The sequence below is a fragment of the Eubalaena glacialis genome, chromosome 2 (assembly GCF_028564815.1).
Source record: "Eubalaena glacialis isolate mEubGla1 chromosome 2, mEubGla1.1.hap2.+ XY, whole genome shotgun sequence".
Classification (NCBI taxonomy): Eukaryota; Metazoa; Chordata; class Mammalia; order Artiodactyla; family Balaenidae; genus Eubalaena; species Eubalaena glacialis.
In genome coordinates, this window is record NC_083717.1 from 55,365,387 (window position 1) to 55,380,404 (window position 15,018).

Sequence of the window (15,018 nt, forward strand, 5' to 3'; positions counted from 1 at the left end):
TTTGCTTGGCAGCCGACTCCCTTCTTTCTGCATGGTTGGGCCCAATGACCTCCGGGAAGAGCTCCAAACCTCAGGGAATGCTATGCGGACTGGGTACAGCAATGACGCTGGCATATCCTAAGGAACACCTTCACACCTTCAACATAGGGGCAATGAGGCCACACAGGGACAAAACATCCCAACGCCTCCAAATCGGTCCCAGTGAGAAGACACCATACTGTGCCGTGAAGGCAACCATTCGCTGGAACAAGGACCCGCCGTGAAGCACTTTGACAAAGGGGAGGAAAAGGGTGGGATGGTCCACGAATGTGCACCTGTATTCCTTCCGTACACGGGCCTCCAAATGCTCCTGAAGATATCCCAAAAGAGTTCTGGGAACCCTATGTCCACCGACCATCTATCCACCCAACAGTAAGCCTGTGGGCTTAGCCAAGACTCTCACGTGTATTTCCCGATCGCCTTGCCTTCCTGTCTCCACCAGGATCCAAACGTCTCACGGCAAGGTGCCAGAGCCACCCCTCACCTAAGTAGCTTGATATCCCCTGGATTTGCCTAAGGCATTTTCCAACCTCTCCACACAACACACAAGCAGGACACAACCCAAGGAGGAGCCATCAGCGTCGCCCAAATCCCAGGGACAGTGGCCCATTTGATTTCCCCCGACCATCAGGGCAAACCTAAACTGCATCCCATCTCCCAAGCTGAACATGACAAAGAAGGCTGGCCTGGCCAGGACTCCTTCTCTGACCCTGAGTGCAGAGACTTCTGTTTCCTTGCGGGAACAAGGCAACGACCTGGGCTCGAGGGTGGCCTGTAGATCTCAATGGCAGGCCAGAGGAGCACCAGTGGCTCACGCTTCCTTTCGCACCCGCACGCTGACCGCGGCAGGGGATGGCAGTCCTGGCTAGACTCAGGTGCCCAGAGACGTCAAGTTGTCTTTAGATTTCCCACGTGGATGGACATCACAGGCTCCTTTCCACTTGGCTCTTTCCGCACGAGAAGCCCGCCACCCTCAACTTGAACAATGTTGCTGCGTACGCCCACAGTAGCACATGCGACATGGACCTCTCCCTACCTTTCCTTTGGGAGCCACGTGCTGGACCTCAGTGAGGATGAGAAGACGGTAGGTATTGCTCATTCATTTTGTTTAGATTTCCAAGGAATGCATTTATGGGAGTCATCACCGATCCACGCACCTGCTCAAAGGCTGGACGTGCAAAGTCGCAGCCTCCATGGCGGACTGCTAGGGAGCTCTATCATCTCAGCAGTAGGGAGCTGCCAGACTCGAGCCACGGGGCAGGAAGTGCACCCAAGTCTCAGGGCATCGGAGCTCGGGTGCCCCAGGAAGAGCCCAGTATGTGAGGGTGTAGTCTTGGTGCACAAGTCCCCGTGGCCAAACAATTAGGGTTCTTCAAAGAAGTTCCATTTTCCACCACAAGGTTTCCACCAGGAACCTTGTCGAGCCAGAGGCGATACTCTTGGATCACACAGAATACTATTGGCATTGCAGATATTCCGATGCCCAAACTGGCAGGGCAAACCCTTGCGGCAACTAGGGTAACTTGCCCTGGCGCCTTGTATTTTTGCACCCTGGGCCCGTCAGTGACATGAACTCGGAGAAACCTGAGACCCATTCGTTTTGTTCAGATTTCCAAGCAGTGCATTTATGGGAGTCATCATCAATCCACGCACCTGCTCAAAGGCTGCATGTTCAAAGTCGCAGGCTCCACCGCGGGGCAGCCAACGATCTCAATAATGTCAGCAGTCAGGAGCGGTCAGAGCCGACCCACGGGGCTGGAAATGGAGCTAAGGATCATGGCATCGGATCTGGGGTGCCCCTGGAAGAGCCAAGAAGGTGAGGTGTAGTCTCAGTGCACAAGTCCCCGTGGCCAAACATCTACGTTTCTGCAAAGAAATTCCGCTCACCACCACAAGGTTCCTACGAGGATCCTCAAAGACTTCACGCCAAAAACACTCTGAGACTCACCTCGCCTTGCCTCACCTTGCCGCACTGTCCTTACTTCGCCAGGTATCAAGGACTGTACAGAGGGCCCCATGCTGCTGCAGGCGTTTGTTCCCTGGCACTCCACCACCTGCCTCAGGGTGACAGAACACAGGGATATTTGAGAAAGGTAACGGGCGCACAGAGAGAAAGGGTGATACCGCCCAGCGATGTGTGCTATATCTCCCCTCAACATTTCATTTGCTGCCCATCATGTCTGTGTGTCCACAGCCAAACGTGAATGCATGGTGGCACAGATGCCTTCAGAGCTCACGGGCATCAGCACAAAGAGCACGGCCGTCCAGCAAACCCCCTCGTATGGGCCTTGAACTTCCCCGCTGAGCCACCTCCCCGCCGACAAAGCATAGGGATGTCATTCTGAACCGCTGAGACACCCTCAGGGGAAGTGCGATTACTCAGCGTAAGAGCCACTGCCCTCTGGGGAACAAAACCACTCCTGGGACATAAGCTTCCACACAATGGACTCACCCTCAAGGGGAAATGTGGTCCCTGAGATCTTCCCCAAGGGAACGGCCCTTGGCCTAATGTGACGACCTCTAAAAAAAGCAGCTTGTAGGGACAGGTGACAAAACGCACCAGAGGAACCCCTGGACTGAACAATGGAGACTCACCTGCAGGCATACTTCCTGGCCTGCTGCCAAGACTGACAACCTACCCTTGGCCCACACACAAAGCTAATGGCATGGGAACCATTCCGATGCCCAACGTGGCGGGGCAAATGCTTGCAGCAATTGTGTAACTTGCAGTGGTGCCTGGTACTTTTGCACTCCGGGCCCATCAGTGACGTGACCTTGGAGAAACCGTGAGGCCCAGGTCCTCCACAAGCAACTTGTTACCCAGAGCTGTGCAACGAGAGAACCCAGCCAACAGCGTAGACAATTGAACCGGTATGACTTGTCTGGCCTGTCGCCAGGCTCGCCGGATACCACAGTTATGACGCACCAGCGGGTGGCAGGAAAAATGACACCCACACCTCACACCCTCTCCTGCCCTTAAACCTGTGGCCTTTCCTTGGCAGCCTACTCCCTTTTTTCCGCATGCTTGTGCCCACTGACCTCCGGGAAGAGCTCCAATCCTCAGGGAGCCCTATGTGGGTGGGGTGTAGAAACGATGCTTGGCTGTCCTCAGGGACACCTTCACATCTTCAACACAGGGGGAACGTGGCCAGACAGGGACAAAACACCCTACGGCCTCCAAATCGGCCCCCATGAGAAGACACAATACTGTGCCACGAGGGCAACCATTCGCTGGCACAAGGACCCGCCAGGAAGCAAATCGACGAAGGAGAGGAAAAAGGCGGGATAGTTCACAAATGTGCTCCCGTATTCCCTCCCTACACATGCCTCCAAATGCTCCTGAGGGAATCCCAAATGTGTTCCGGGAACCCCATTGCCACTGTCGATCTATCCACCCACCAGTAAACCTGTGGGCTTAGCCAGCCATCTCACGTGTCTCTTTCGCTCGCCTTGCCTTACTCTGTCTCCACCGGGATCCCAACGTGTCATGGCAAGATGCCAGAGCCACCCCTCACCAAGGAAGCTTGCCATGACCAAGCTTGAGTAAGGCATTTTCCAGCCCCTTCACACAGCACACAGAAGCAGGACACAACCCACGGAGGAGCCATCATATTGGCCAAACTCCCGGGAACAGTGGCCCATTTGATTTCTCCCCTCATCAGGAGAAACCTAAACTGCATCTGGTCTCCCAAGCAGAACATGACAAAGAAGCCTGCCCTAGGCCTGGAATCCTGTTCTGACCCTGAGCATACAGACTTCTGTTTCTTTGAGGCCACAAGGCAATGACCAGCAGGTGGGGGCGGCCTGTATCACTCAAGTGCAGGCGACAGGACCATCAATGGCTCATGCTTCCTCTCCTCCCTGCTTGCTGAACCATGGCAGGGGACAGCAATCCTGGCTAGACGAAGGAACCCAGAGATGGCACACTGTCCCAAGCCTTCCCACCTGGATTGGCATCCCAGGCTGCTTTCCCAATGGTTCTTCTCCCCATGAGATGACCACCACCCTCAACTTGAATAACGTGGCTGTGGACACCCACGGCAGCAAATGCAACGTGAACCTCTGCCTGCTTTCCTTTTGGGAGCCACGTGCTGGACCTCAGTTCCAACGAGGAGACGGTAGGGATGTCTCACTCATTTTGTTCAGCTTTCCAAGGAATGCATTTGTGGGAGTCATCATCGATCCAAGCACATGCTCAAAAGTTGGACATGGAAAGTTGCAGATTCCACCAGGGGACGGACAGCGAGCTGAATCATATCAGCGTACAGAAGCGGCCAGAGCCAAGCCACGGGGCAGAAAATGCAGCCAGTTCCCAGGGCATCGAAGCTCGTGTTCCCCAAGAAAAACCAGAAGTAGAGGGTGTAGCCATGGTGCACAAGTACCCGTTGCCAAACCTTTAGGTTTAGCAAAGAAGTGCCGCTTACCGCAACAAGGGTTGAAGCAGGATCCTCATGGAATGCACGACAACACCCCTCCGAGGCTCCTTCGCCTGGCCTCGCCTTGCCACACCGTCCTCACTTCAACGGGTATCAGGGCTTATACGGATGGCCCCAGGCTGCTGCTTGCTTTCCTTCCCTGGCATTCCACCTGGCTCGGGGTGAGAGAACACACGCATGCTTGAGGAGGGTGCACGGGCGTACCGAGGGAAAGGGCGATACCACCCAGCGACGTGTGCTCTATCTCTCCTCAACATTTCATTTGCTGTCCATCTTGCTATGTGTCGGCAGCCAAACGTGAAAGGATGGTGACACAGACGCCTTCAGAGCGTGCGGCCATCAGGACAAAGAGCGCCGCCGACCAACAAGCCCCTGGTCTCGGGCCTTGCAACCCCTGCCCTGAGCACTCTGCCCTCCATCACAGCAAAAGGATGTCTTCCCGATCCTCTGAGACACCCTTAGGAAAACTGGGCCCCCTCAGCCTAAGAGCCAGTGCCCTCTAGGGGAACAAACACCCCCTTGGCACTCATGCTTCCACACAGTGGACATGCCCTCAAGGGGAGAGATCTTCCACAAGGGAAGGGCCCTTGGCCGAATATGACGCCCTCCATCTAAAGCGGCTCGTAGGGACCCGTGACAAAGGGCACCTGAGTAACCCCTGGACTGATCAAGGGAGACTCAACAGCAAGCATACTTCCTGGTCTCCTGCCAAGTCAGAGGAACTTCCCTAGGACCACAACCAAAGCTAATGGCATGGGAGCCATTCCAATGCCCAAAGTGGTGGGGCAAACCCTTGCAGCAAATGGGTAACTTATCGTAGCACCTTGCACAACCGCACTCTTCTCTTCAAGGACAAGACCTTGAAGAAACCGAGGGACCCAGGTCCTCCAGAACCAACGTGTCACCCACAGCCGTGCAATGAGAGAACGCATCCAACATCCTGGACCCTTGAACCGGCATGACTTCTCTGGCTTGAAGCCATGCACGCTGGAGATCACAGGCTCGCAGCGCCAGAGGGTGGCAGGACAAAATGACCCCTGCAGCACACATTCACTCCAGCCCTTAAACCTGTAGCCTTTGCTTGGCAGCCGACTCCCTTCTTTCTGCATGGTTGGGCCCAATGACCTCCGGGAAGAGCTCCAAACCTCAGGGAATGCTATGCGGACTGGGTACAGCAATGACGCTGGCATATCCTAAGGAACACCTTCACACCTTCAACATAGGGGCAATGAGGCCACACAGGGACAAAACATCCCAACGCCTCCAAATCGGTCCCAGTGAGAAGACACCATACTGTGCCGTGAAGGCAACCATTCGCTGGAACAAGGACCCGCCGTGAAGCACTTTGACAAAGGGGAGGAAAAGGGTGGGATGGTCCACGAATGTGCACCTGTATTCCTTCCGTACACGGGCCTCCAAATGCTCCTGAAGATATCCCAAAAGAGTTCTGGGAACCCTATGTCCACCGACCATCTATCCACCCAACAGTAAGCCTGTGGGCTTAGCCAAGACTCTCACGTGTATTTCCCGATCGCCTTGCCTTCCTGTCTCCACCAGGATCCAAACGTCTCACGGCAAGGTGCCAGAGCCACCCCTCACCTAAGTAGCTTGATATCCCCTGGATTTGCCTAAGGCATTTTCCAACCTCTCCACACAACACACAAGCAGGACACAACCCAAGGAGGAGCCATCAGCGTCGCCCAAATCCCAGGGACAGTGGCCCATTTGATTTCCCCCGACCATCAGGGCAAACCTAAACTGCATCCCATCTCCCAAGCTGAACATGACAAAGAAGGCTGGCCTGGCCAGGACTCCTTCTCTGACCCTGAGTGCAGAGACTTCTGTTTCCTTGCGGGAACAAGGCAACGACCTGGGCTCGAGGGTGGCCTGTAGATCTCAATGGCAGGCCAGAGGAGCACCAGTGGCTCACGCTTCCTTTCGCACCCGCACGCTGACCGCGGCAGGGGATGGCAGTCCTGGCTAGACTCAGGTGCCCAGAGACGTCAAGTTGTCTTTAGATTTCCCACGTGGATGGACATCACAGGCTCCTTTCCACTTGGCTCTTTCCGCACGAGAAGCCCGCCACCCTCAACTTGAACAATGTTGCTGCGTACGCCCACAGTAGCACATGCGACATGGACCTCTCCCTACCTTTCCTTTGGGAGCCACGTGCTGGACCTCAGTGAGGATGAGAAGACGGTAGGTATTGCTCATTCATTTTGTTTAGATTTCCAAGGAATGCATTTATGGGAGTCATCACCGATCCACGCACCTGCTCAAAAGCTGGACGTGCAAAGTCGCAGCCTCCATGGTGGACTGCTAGGGAGCTCTATCATCTCAGCAGTAGGGAGCTGCCAGACTCGAGCCACGGGGCAGGAAGTGCACCCAAGTCTCAGGGCATCGGAGCTCGGGTGCCCCAGGAAGAGCCCAGTATGTGAGGGTGTAGTCTTGGTGCACAAGTCCCCGTGGCCAAACAATTAGGGTTCTTCAAAGAAGTTCCATTTTCCACCACAAGGTTTCCACCAGGAACCTTGTCGAGCCAGAGGCGATACTCTTGGATCACACAGAATACTATTGGCATTGCAGATATTCCGATGCCCAAACTGGCAGGGCAAACCCTTGCGGCAACTAGGGTAACTTGCCCTGGCGCCTTGTATTTTCGCACCCTGGGCCCGTCAGTGACATGAACTCGGAGAAACCTGAGACCCATTCGTTTTGTTCAGATTTCCAAGCAGTGCATTTATGGGAGTCATCATCAATCCACGCACCTGCTCAAAGGCTGCATGTTCAAAGTCGCAGGCTCCACCGCGGGGCAGCCAACGATCTCAATAATGTCAGCAGTCAGGAGCGGTCAGAGCCGACCCACGGGGCTGGAAATGGAGCTAAGGATCATGGCATCGGATCTGGGGTGCCCCTGGAAGAGCCAAGAAGGTGAGGTGTAGTCTCAGTGCACAAGTCCCCGTGGCCAAACATCTACGTTTCTGCAAAGAAATTCCGCTCACCACCACAAGGTTCCTACGAGGATCCTCAAAGACTTCACGCCAAAAACACTCTGAGACTCACCTCGCCTTGCCTCACCTTGCCGCACTGTCCTTACTTCGCCAGGTATCAAGGACTGTACAGAGGGCCCCATGCTGCTGCAGGCGTTTGTTCCCTGGCACTCCACCACCTGCCTCAGGGTGACAGAACACAGGGATATTTGAGAAAGGTAACGGGCGCACAGAGAGAAAGGGTGATACCGCCCAGCGATGTGTGCTATATCTCCCCTCAACATTTCATTTGCTGCCCATCATGTCTGTGTGTCCACAGCCAAACGTGAATGCATGGTGGCACAGATGCCTTCAGAGCTCACGGGCATCAGCACAAAGAGCACGGCCGTCCAGCAAACCCCCTCGTATGGGCCTTGAACTTCCCCGCTGAGCCACCTCCCCGCCGACAAAGCATAGGGATGTCATTCTGAACCGCTGAGACACCCTCAGGGGAAGTGCGATTACTCAGCGTAAGAGCCACTGCCCTCTGGGGAACAAAACCACTCCTGGGACATAAGCTTCCACACAATGGACTCACCCTCAAGGGGAAATGTGGTCCCTGAGATCTTCCCCAAGGGAACGGCCCTTGGCCTAATGTGACGACCTCTAAAAAAAGCAGCTTGTAGGGACAGGTGACAAAACGCACCAGAGGAACCCCTGGACTGAACAATGGAGACTCACCTGCAGGCATACTTCCTGGCCTGCTGCCAAGACTGACAACCTACCCTTGGCCCACACACAAAGCTAATGGCATGGGAACCATTCCGATGCCCAACGTGGCGGGGCAAATGCTTGCAGCAATTGTGTAACTTGCAGTGGTGCCTGGTACTTTTGCACTCCGGGCCCATCAGTGACGTGACCTTGGAGAAACCGTGAGGCCCAGGTCCTCCACAAGCAACTTGTTACCCAGAGCTGTGCAACGAGAGAACCCAGCCAACAGCGTAGACAATTGAACCGGTATGACTTGTCTGGCCTGTCGCCAGGCTCGCCGGATACCACAGTTATGACGCACCAGCGGGTGGCAGGAAAAATGACACCCACACCTCACACCCTCTCCTGCCCTTAAACCTGTGGCCTTTCCTTGGCAGCCTACTCCCTTTTTTCCGCATGCTTGTGCCCACTGACCTCCGGGAAGAGCTCCAATCCTCAGGGAGCCCTATGTGGGTGGGGTGTAGAAACGATGCTTGGCTGTCCTCAGGGACACCTTCACATCTTCAACACAGGGGGAACGTGGCCAGACAGGGACAAAACACCCTACGGCCTCCAAATCGGCCCCCATGAGAAGACACAATACTGTGCCACGAGGGCAACCATTCGCTGGCACAAGGACCCGCCAGGAAGCAAATCGACGAAGGAGAGGAAAAAGGCGGGATAGTTCACAAATGTGCTCCCGTATTCCCTCCCTACACGTGCCTCCAAATGCTCCTGAGGGAATCCCAAATGTGTTCCGGGAACCCCATTGCCACCGTCGATCTATCCACCCACCAGTAAACCTGTGGGCTTAGCCAGCCATCTCACGTGTCTCTTTCGCTCGCCTTGCCTTACTCTGTCTCCACCGGGATCCCAACGTGTCATGGCAAGATGCCAGAGCCACCCCTCACCAAGGAAGCTTGCCATGACCAAGCTTGAGTAAGGCATTTTCCAGCCCCTTCACACAGCACACAGAAGCAGGACACAACCCACGGAGGAGCCATCATATTGGCCAAACTCCCGGGAACAGTGGCCCATTTGATTTCTCCCCTCATCAGGAGAAACCTAAACTGCATCTGGTCTCCCAAGCAGAACATGACAAAGAAGCCTGCCCTAGGCCTGGAATCCTGTTCTGACCCTGAGCATACAGACTTCTGTTTCTTTGAGGCCACAAGGCAATGACCAGCAGGTGGGGGCGGCCTGTATCACTCAAGTGCAGGCGACAGGACCATCAATGGCTCATGCTTCCTCTCCTCCCTGCTTGCTGAACCATGGCAGGGGACAGCAATCCTGGCTAGACGAAGGAACCCAGAGACGGCACACTGTCCCAAGCCTTCCCACCTGGATTGGCATCCCAGGCTGCTTTCCCAATGGTTCTTCTCCCCATGAGATGACCACCACCCTCAACTTGAATAACGTGGCTGTGGACACCCACGGCAGCAAATGCAACGTGAACCTCTGCCTGCTTTCCTTTTGGGAGCCACGTGCTGGACCTCAGTTCCAAAGAGGAGACGGTAGGGATGTCTCACTCATTTTGTTCAGCTTTCCAAGGAATGCATTTGTGGGAGTCATCATCGATCCAAGCACATGCTCAAAAGTTGGACATGGAAAGTTGCAGATTCCACCAGGGGACGGACAGCGAGCTGAATCATATCAGCGTACAGAAGCGGCCAGAGCCAAGCCACGGGGCAGAAAATGCAGCCAGTTCCCAGGGCATCGAAGCTCGTGTTCCCCAAGAAAAACCAGAAGTAGAGGGTGTAGCCATGGTGCACAAGTACCCGTTGCCAAACCTTTAGGTTTAGCAAAGAAGTGCCGCTTACCGCAACAAGGGTTGAAGCAGGATCCTCATGGAATGCACGACAACACCCCTCCGAGGCTCCTTCGCCTGGCCTCGCCTTGCCACACCGTCCTCACTTCAACGGGTATCAGGGCTTATACGGATGGCCCCAGGCTGCTGCTTGCTTTCCTTCCCTGGCATTCCACCTGGCTCGGGGTGAGAGAACACACGCATGCTTGAGGAGGGTGCACGGGCGTACCGAGGGAAAGGGCGATACCACCCAGCGACGTGTGCTCTATCTCTCCTCAACATTTCATTTGCTGTCCATCTTGCTATGTGTCGGCAGCCAAACGTGAAAGGATGGTGACACAGACGCCTTCAGAGCGTGCGGCCATCAGGACAAAGAGCGCCGCCGACCAACAAGCCCCTGGTCTCGGGCCTTGCAACCCCTCCCCTGAGCACTCTGCCCTCCATCACAGCAAAAGGATGTCTTCCCGATCCTCTGAGACACCCTTAGGAAAACTGGGCCCCCTCAGCCTAAGAGCCAGTGCCCTCTAGGGGAACAAACACCCCCTTGGCACTCATGCTTCCACACAGTGGACATGCCCTCAAGGGGAGAGATCTTCCACAAGGGAAGGGCCCTTGGCCGAATATGACGCCCTCCATCTAAAGCGGCTCGTAGGGACCCGTGACAAAGGGCACCTGAGTAACCCCTGGACTGATCAAGGGAGACTCAACAGCAAGCATACTTCCTGGTCTCCTGCCAAGTCAGAGGAACTTCCCTAGGACCACAACCAAAGCTAATGGCATGGGAGCCATTCCAATGCCCAAAGTGGTGGGGCAAACCCTTGCAGCAAATGGGTAACTTATCGTAGCACCTTGCACAACCGCACTCTTCTCTTCAAGGACAAGACCTTGAAGAAACCGAGGGACCCAGGTCCTCCAGAACCAACGTGTCACCCACAGCCGTGCAATGAGAGAACGCATCCAACATCCTGGACCCTTGAACCGGCATGACTTCTCTGGCTTGAAGCCATGCACGCTGGAGATCACAGGCTCGCAGCGCCAGAGGGTGGCAGGACAAAATGACCCCTGCAGCACACATTCACTCCAGCCCTTAAACCTGTAGCCTTTGCTTGGCAGCCGACTCCCTTCTTTCTGCATGGTTGGGCCCAATGACCTCCGGGAAGAGCTCCAAACCTCAGGGAATGCTATGCGGACTGGGTACAGCAATGACGCTGGCATATCCTAAGGAACACCTTCACACCTTCAACATAGGGGCAATGAGGCCACACAGGGACAAAACATCCCAACGCCTCCAAATCGGTCCCAGTGAGAAGACACCATACTGTGCCGTGAAGGCAACCATTCGCTGGAACAAGGACCCGCCGTGAAGCACATTGACAAAGGGGAGGAAAAGGGTGGGATGGTCCACGAATGTGCACCTGTATTCCTTCCGTACACGGGCCTCCAAATGCTCCTGAAGATATCCCAAAAGAGTTCTGGGAACCCTATGTCCACCGACCATCTATCCACCCAACAGTAAGCCTGTGGGCTTAGCCAAGACTCTCACGTGTATTTCCCGATCGCCTTGCCTTCCTGTCTCCACCAGGATCCAAACGTCTCACGGCAAGGTGCCAGAGCCACCCCTCACCTAAGTAGCTTGATATCCCCTGGATTTGCCTAAGGCATTTTCCAACCTCTCCACACAACACACAAGCAGGACACAACCCAAGGAGGAGCCATCAGCGTCGCCCAAATCCCAGGGACAGTGGCCCATTTGATTTCCCCCGACCATCAGGGCAAACCTAAACTGCATCCCATCTCCCAAGCTGAACATGACAAAGAAGGCTGGCCTGGCCAGGACTCCTTCTCTGACCCTGAGTGCAGAGACTTCTGTTTCCTTGCGGGAACAAGGCAACGACCTGGGCTCGAGGGTGGCCTGTAGATCTCAATGGCAGGCCAGAGGAGCACCAGTGGCTCACGCTTCCTTTCGCACCCGCACGCTGACCGCGGCAGGGGATGGCAGTCCTGGCTAGACTCAGGTGCCCAGAGACGTCAAGTTGTCTTTAGATTTCCCACGTGGATGGACATCACAGGCTCCTTTCCACTTGGCTCTTTCCGCACGAGAAGCCCGCCACCCTCAACTTGAACAATGTTGCTGCGTACGCCCACAGTAGCACATGCGACATGGACCTCTCCCTACCTTTCCTTTGGGAGCCACGTGCTGGACCTCAGTGAGGATGAGAAGACGGTAGGTATTGCTCATTCATTTTGTTTAGATTTCCAAGGAATGCATTTATGGGAGTCATCACCGATCCACGCACCTGCTCAAAGGCTGGACGTGCAAAGTCGCAGCCTCCATGGCGGACTGCTAGGGAGCTCTATCATCTCAGCAGTAGGGAGCTGCCAGACTCGAGCCACGGGGCAGGAAGTGCACCCAAGTCTCAGGGCATCGGAGCTCGGGTGCCCCAGGAAGAGCCCAGTATGTGAGGGTGTAGTCTTGGTGCACAAGTCCCCGTGGCCAAACAATTAGGGTTCTTCAAAGAAGTTCCATTTTCCACCACAAGGTTTCCACCAGGAACCTTGTCGAGCCAGAGGCGATACTCTTGGATCACACAGAATACTATTGGCATTGCAGATATTCCGATGCCCAAACTGGCAGGGCAAACCCTTGCGGCAACTAGGGTAACTTGCCCTGGCGCCTTGTATTTTCGCACCCTGGGCCCGTCAGTGACATGAACTCGGAGAAACCTGAGACCCATTCGTTTTGTTCAGATTTCCAAGCAGTGCATTTATGGGAGTCATCATCAATCCACGCACCTGCTCAAAGGCTGCATGTTCAAAGTTGCAGGCTCCACCGCGGGGCAGCCAACGATCTCAATAATGTCAGCAGTCAGGAGCGGTCAGAGCCGACCCACGGGGCTGGAAATGGAGCTAAGGATCATGGCATCGGATCTGGGGTGCCCCTGGAAGAGCCAAGAAGGTGAGGTGTAGTCTCAGTGCACAAGTCCCCGTGGCCAAACATCTACGTTTCTGCAAAGAAATTCCGCTCACCACCACAAGGTTCCTACGAGGATCCTCAAAGACTTCACGCCAAAAACACTCTGAGACTCACCTCGCCTTGCCTCACCTTGCCGCACTGTCCTTACTTCGCCAGGTATCAAGGACTGTACAGAGGGCCCCATGCTGCTGCAGGCGTTTGTTCCCTGGCACTCCACCACCTGCCTCAGGGTGACAGAACACAGGGATATTTGAGAAAGGTAACGGGCGCACAGAGAGAAAGGGTGATACCGCCCAGCGATGTGTGCTATATCTCCCCTCAACATTTCATTTGCTGCCCATCATGTCTGTGTGTCCACAGCCAAACGTGAATGCATGGTGGCACAGATGCCTTCAGAGCTCACGGGCATCAGCACAAAGAGCACGGCCGTCCAGCAAACCCCCTCGTATGGGCCTTGAACTTCCCCGCTGAGCCACCTCCCCGCCGACAAAGCATAGGGATGTCATTCTGAACCGCTGAGACACCCTCAGGGGAAGTGCGATTACTCAGCGTAAGAGCCACTGCCCTCTGGGGAACAAAACCACTCCTGGGACATAAGCTTCCACACAATGGACTCACCCTCAAGGGGAAATGTGGTCCCTGAGATCTTCCCCAAGGGAACGGCCCTTGGCCTAATGTGACGACCTCTAAAAAAAGCAGCTTGTAGGGACAGGTGACAAAACGCACCAGAGGAACCCCTGGACTGAACAATGGAGACTCACCTGCAGGCATACTTCCTGGCCTGCTGCCAAGACTGACAACCTACCCTTGGCCCACACACAAAGCTAATGGCATGGGAACCATTCCGATGCCCAACGTGGCGGGGCAAATGCTTGCAGCAATTGTGTAACTTGCAGTGGTGCCTGGTACTTTTGCACTCCGGGCCCATCAGTGACGTGACCTTGGAGAAACCGTGAGGCCCAGGTCCTCCACAAGCAACTTGTTACCCAGAGCTGTGCAACGAGAGAACCCAGCCAACAGCGTAGACAATTGAACCGGTATGACTTGTCTGGCCTGTCGCCAGGCTCGCCGGATACCACAGTTATGACGCACCAGCGGGTGGCAGGAAAAATGACACCCACACCTCACACCCTCTCCTGCCCTTAAACCTGTGGCCTTTCCTTGGCAGCCTACTCCCTTTTTTCCGCATGCTTGTGCCCACTGACCTCCGGGAAGAGCTCCAATCCTCAGGGAGCCCTATGTGGGTGGGGTGTAGAAACGATGCTTGGCTGTCCTCAGGGACACCTTCACATCTTCAACACAGGGGGAACGTGGCCAGACAGGGACAAAACACCCTACGGCCTCCAAATCGGCCCCCATGAGAAGACACAATACTGTGCCACGAGGGCAACCATTCGCTGGCACAAGGACCCGCCAGGAAGCAAATCGACGAAGGAGAGGAAAAAGGCGGGATAGTTCACAAATGTGCTCCCGTATTCCCTCCCTACACGTGCCTCCAAATGCTCCTGAGGGAATCCCAAATGTGTTCCGGGAACCCCATTGCCACCGTCGATCTATCCACCCACCAGTAAACCTGTGGGCTTAGCCAGCCATCTCACGTGTCTCTTTCGCTCGCCTTGCCTTACTCTGTCTCCACCGGGATCCCAACGTGTCATGGCAAGGTGCCAGAGCCACCCCTCACCAAGGAAGCTTGCCATGACCAAGCTTGAGTAAGGCATTTTCCAGCCCCTTCACACAGCACACAGAAGCAGGACACAACCCACGGAGGAGCCATCATATTGGCCAAACTCCCGGGAACAGTGGCCCATTTGATTTCTCCCCTCATCAGGAGAAACCTAAACTGCATCTGGTCTCCCAAGCAGAACATGACAAAGAAGCCTGCCCTAGGCCTGGAATCCTGTTCTGACCCTGAGCATACAGACTTCTGTTTCTTTGAGGCCACAAGGCAATGACCAGCAGGTGGGGGCGGCCTGTATCACTCAAGTGCAGGCGACAGGACCATCAATGGCTCATGCTTCCTCTCCTCCCTGCTTGCTGAACCAT

General features: G+C 55.2%; 8 non-coding genes across 8 annotated transcripts; all 8 read right to left on the reverse strand.

Annotated features, from left to right (window-relative positions):
- Nucleotides 1-1,098: 1,098 nt before the first annotated feature.
- Nucleotides 1,099-1,190, reverse strand: LOC133086513 (small nucleolar RNA SNORD116). The gene has a single exon (XR_009700267.1). It is a non-coding gene; the product is annotated as a small nucleolar RNA SNORD116 (small nucleolar RNA).
- A 402-nt stretch (nt 1,191-1,592) lies between these two features.
- On the reverse strand, nt 1,593-1,686 carry LOC133085928 (small nucleolar RNA SNORD116). The gene has a single exon (XR_009699726.1). It is a non-coding gene; the product is annotated as a small nucleolar RNA SNORD116 (small nucleolar RNA).
- A 2,446-nt stretch (nt 1,687-4,132) lies between these two features.
- On the reverse strand, nt 4,133-4,224 carry LOC133086138 (small nucleolar RNA SNORD116). The gene has a single exon (XR_009699907.1). It is a non-coding gene; the product is annotated as a small nucleolar RNA SNORD116 (small nucleolar RNA).
- A 2,425-nt stretch (nt 4,225-6,649) lies between these two features.
- On the reverse strand, nt 6,650-6,741 carry LOC133086515 (small nucleolar RNA SNORD116). Its single transcript, XR_009700269.1, has one exon. It is a non-coding gene; the product is annotated as a small nucleolar RNA SNORD116 (small nucleolar RNA).
- Nucleotides 6,742-7,143: 402 nt separating this feature from the next.
- Nucleotides 7,144-7,237, reverse strand: LOC133085929 (small nucleolar RNA SNORD116). The gene has a single exon (XR_009699727.1). It is a non-coding gene; the product is annotated as a small nucleolar RNA SNORD116 (small nucleolar RNA).
- A 2,446-nt stretch (nt 7,238-9,683) lies between these two features.
- On the reverse strand, nt 9,684-9,775 carry LOC133086134 (small nucleolar RNA SNORD116). The gene has a single exon (XR_009699903.1). It is a non-coding gene; the product is annotated as a small nucleolar RNA SNORD116 (small nucleolar RNA).
- A 2,425-nt stretch (nt 9,776-12,200) lies between these two features.
- On the reverse strand, nt 12,201-12,292 carry LOC133086516 (small nucleolar RNA SNORD116). The gene has a single exon (XR_009700270.1). It is a non-coding gene; the product is annotated as a small nucleolar RNA SNORD116 (small nucleolar RNA).
- Nucleotides 12,293-12,694: 402 nt separating this feature from the next.
- LOC133085930 (small nucleolar RNA SNORD116) lies at nt 12,695-12,788 on the reverse strand. The gene has a single exon (XR_009699728.1). It is a non-coding gene; the product is annotated as a small nucleolar RNA SNORD116 (small nucleolar RNA).
- Nucleotides 12,789-15,018: the final 2,230 nt, after the last annotated feature.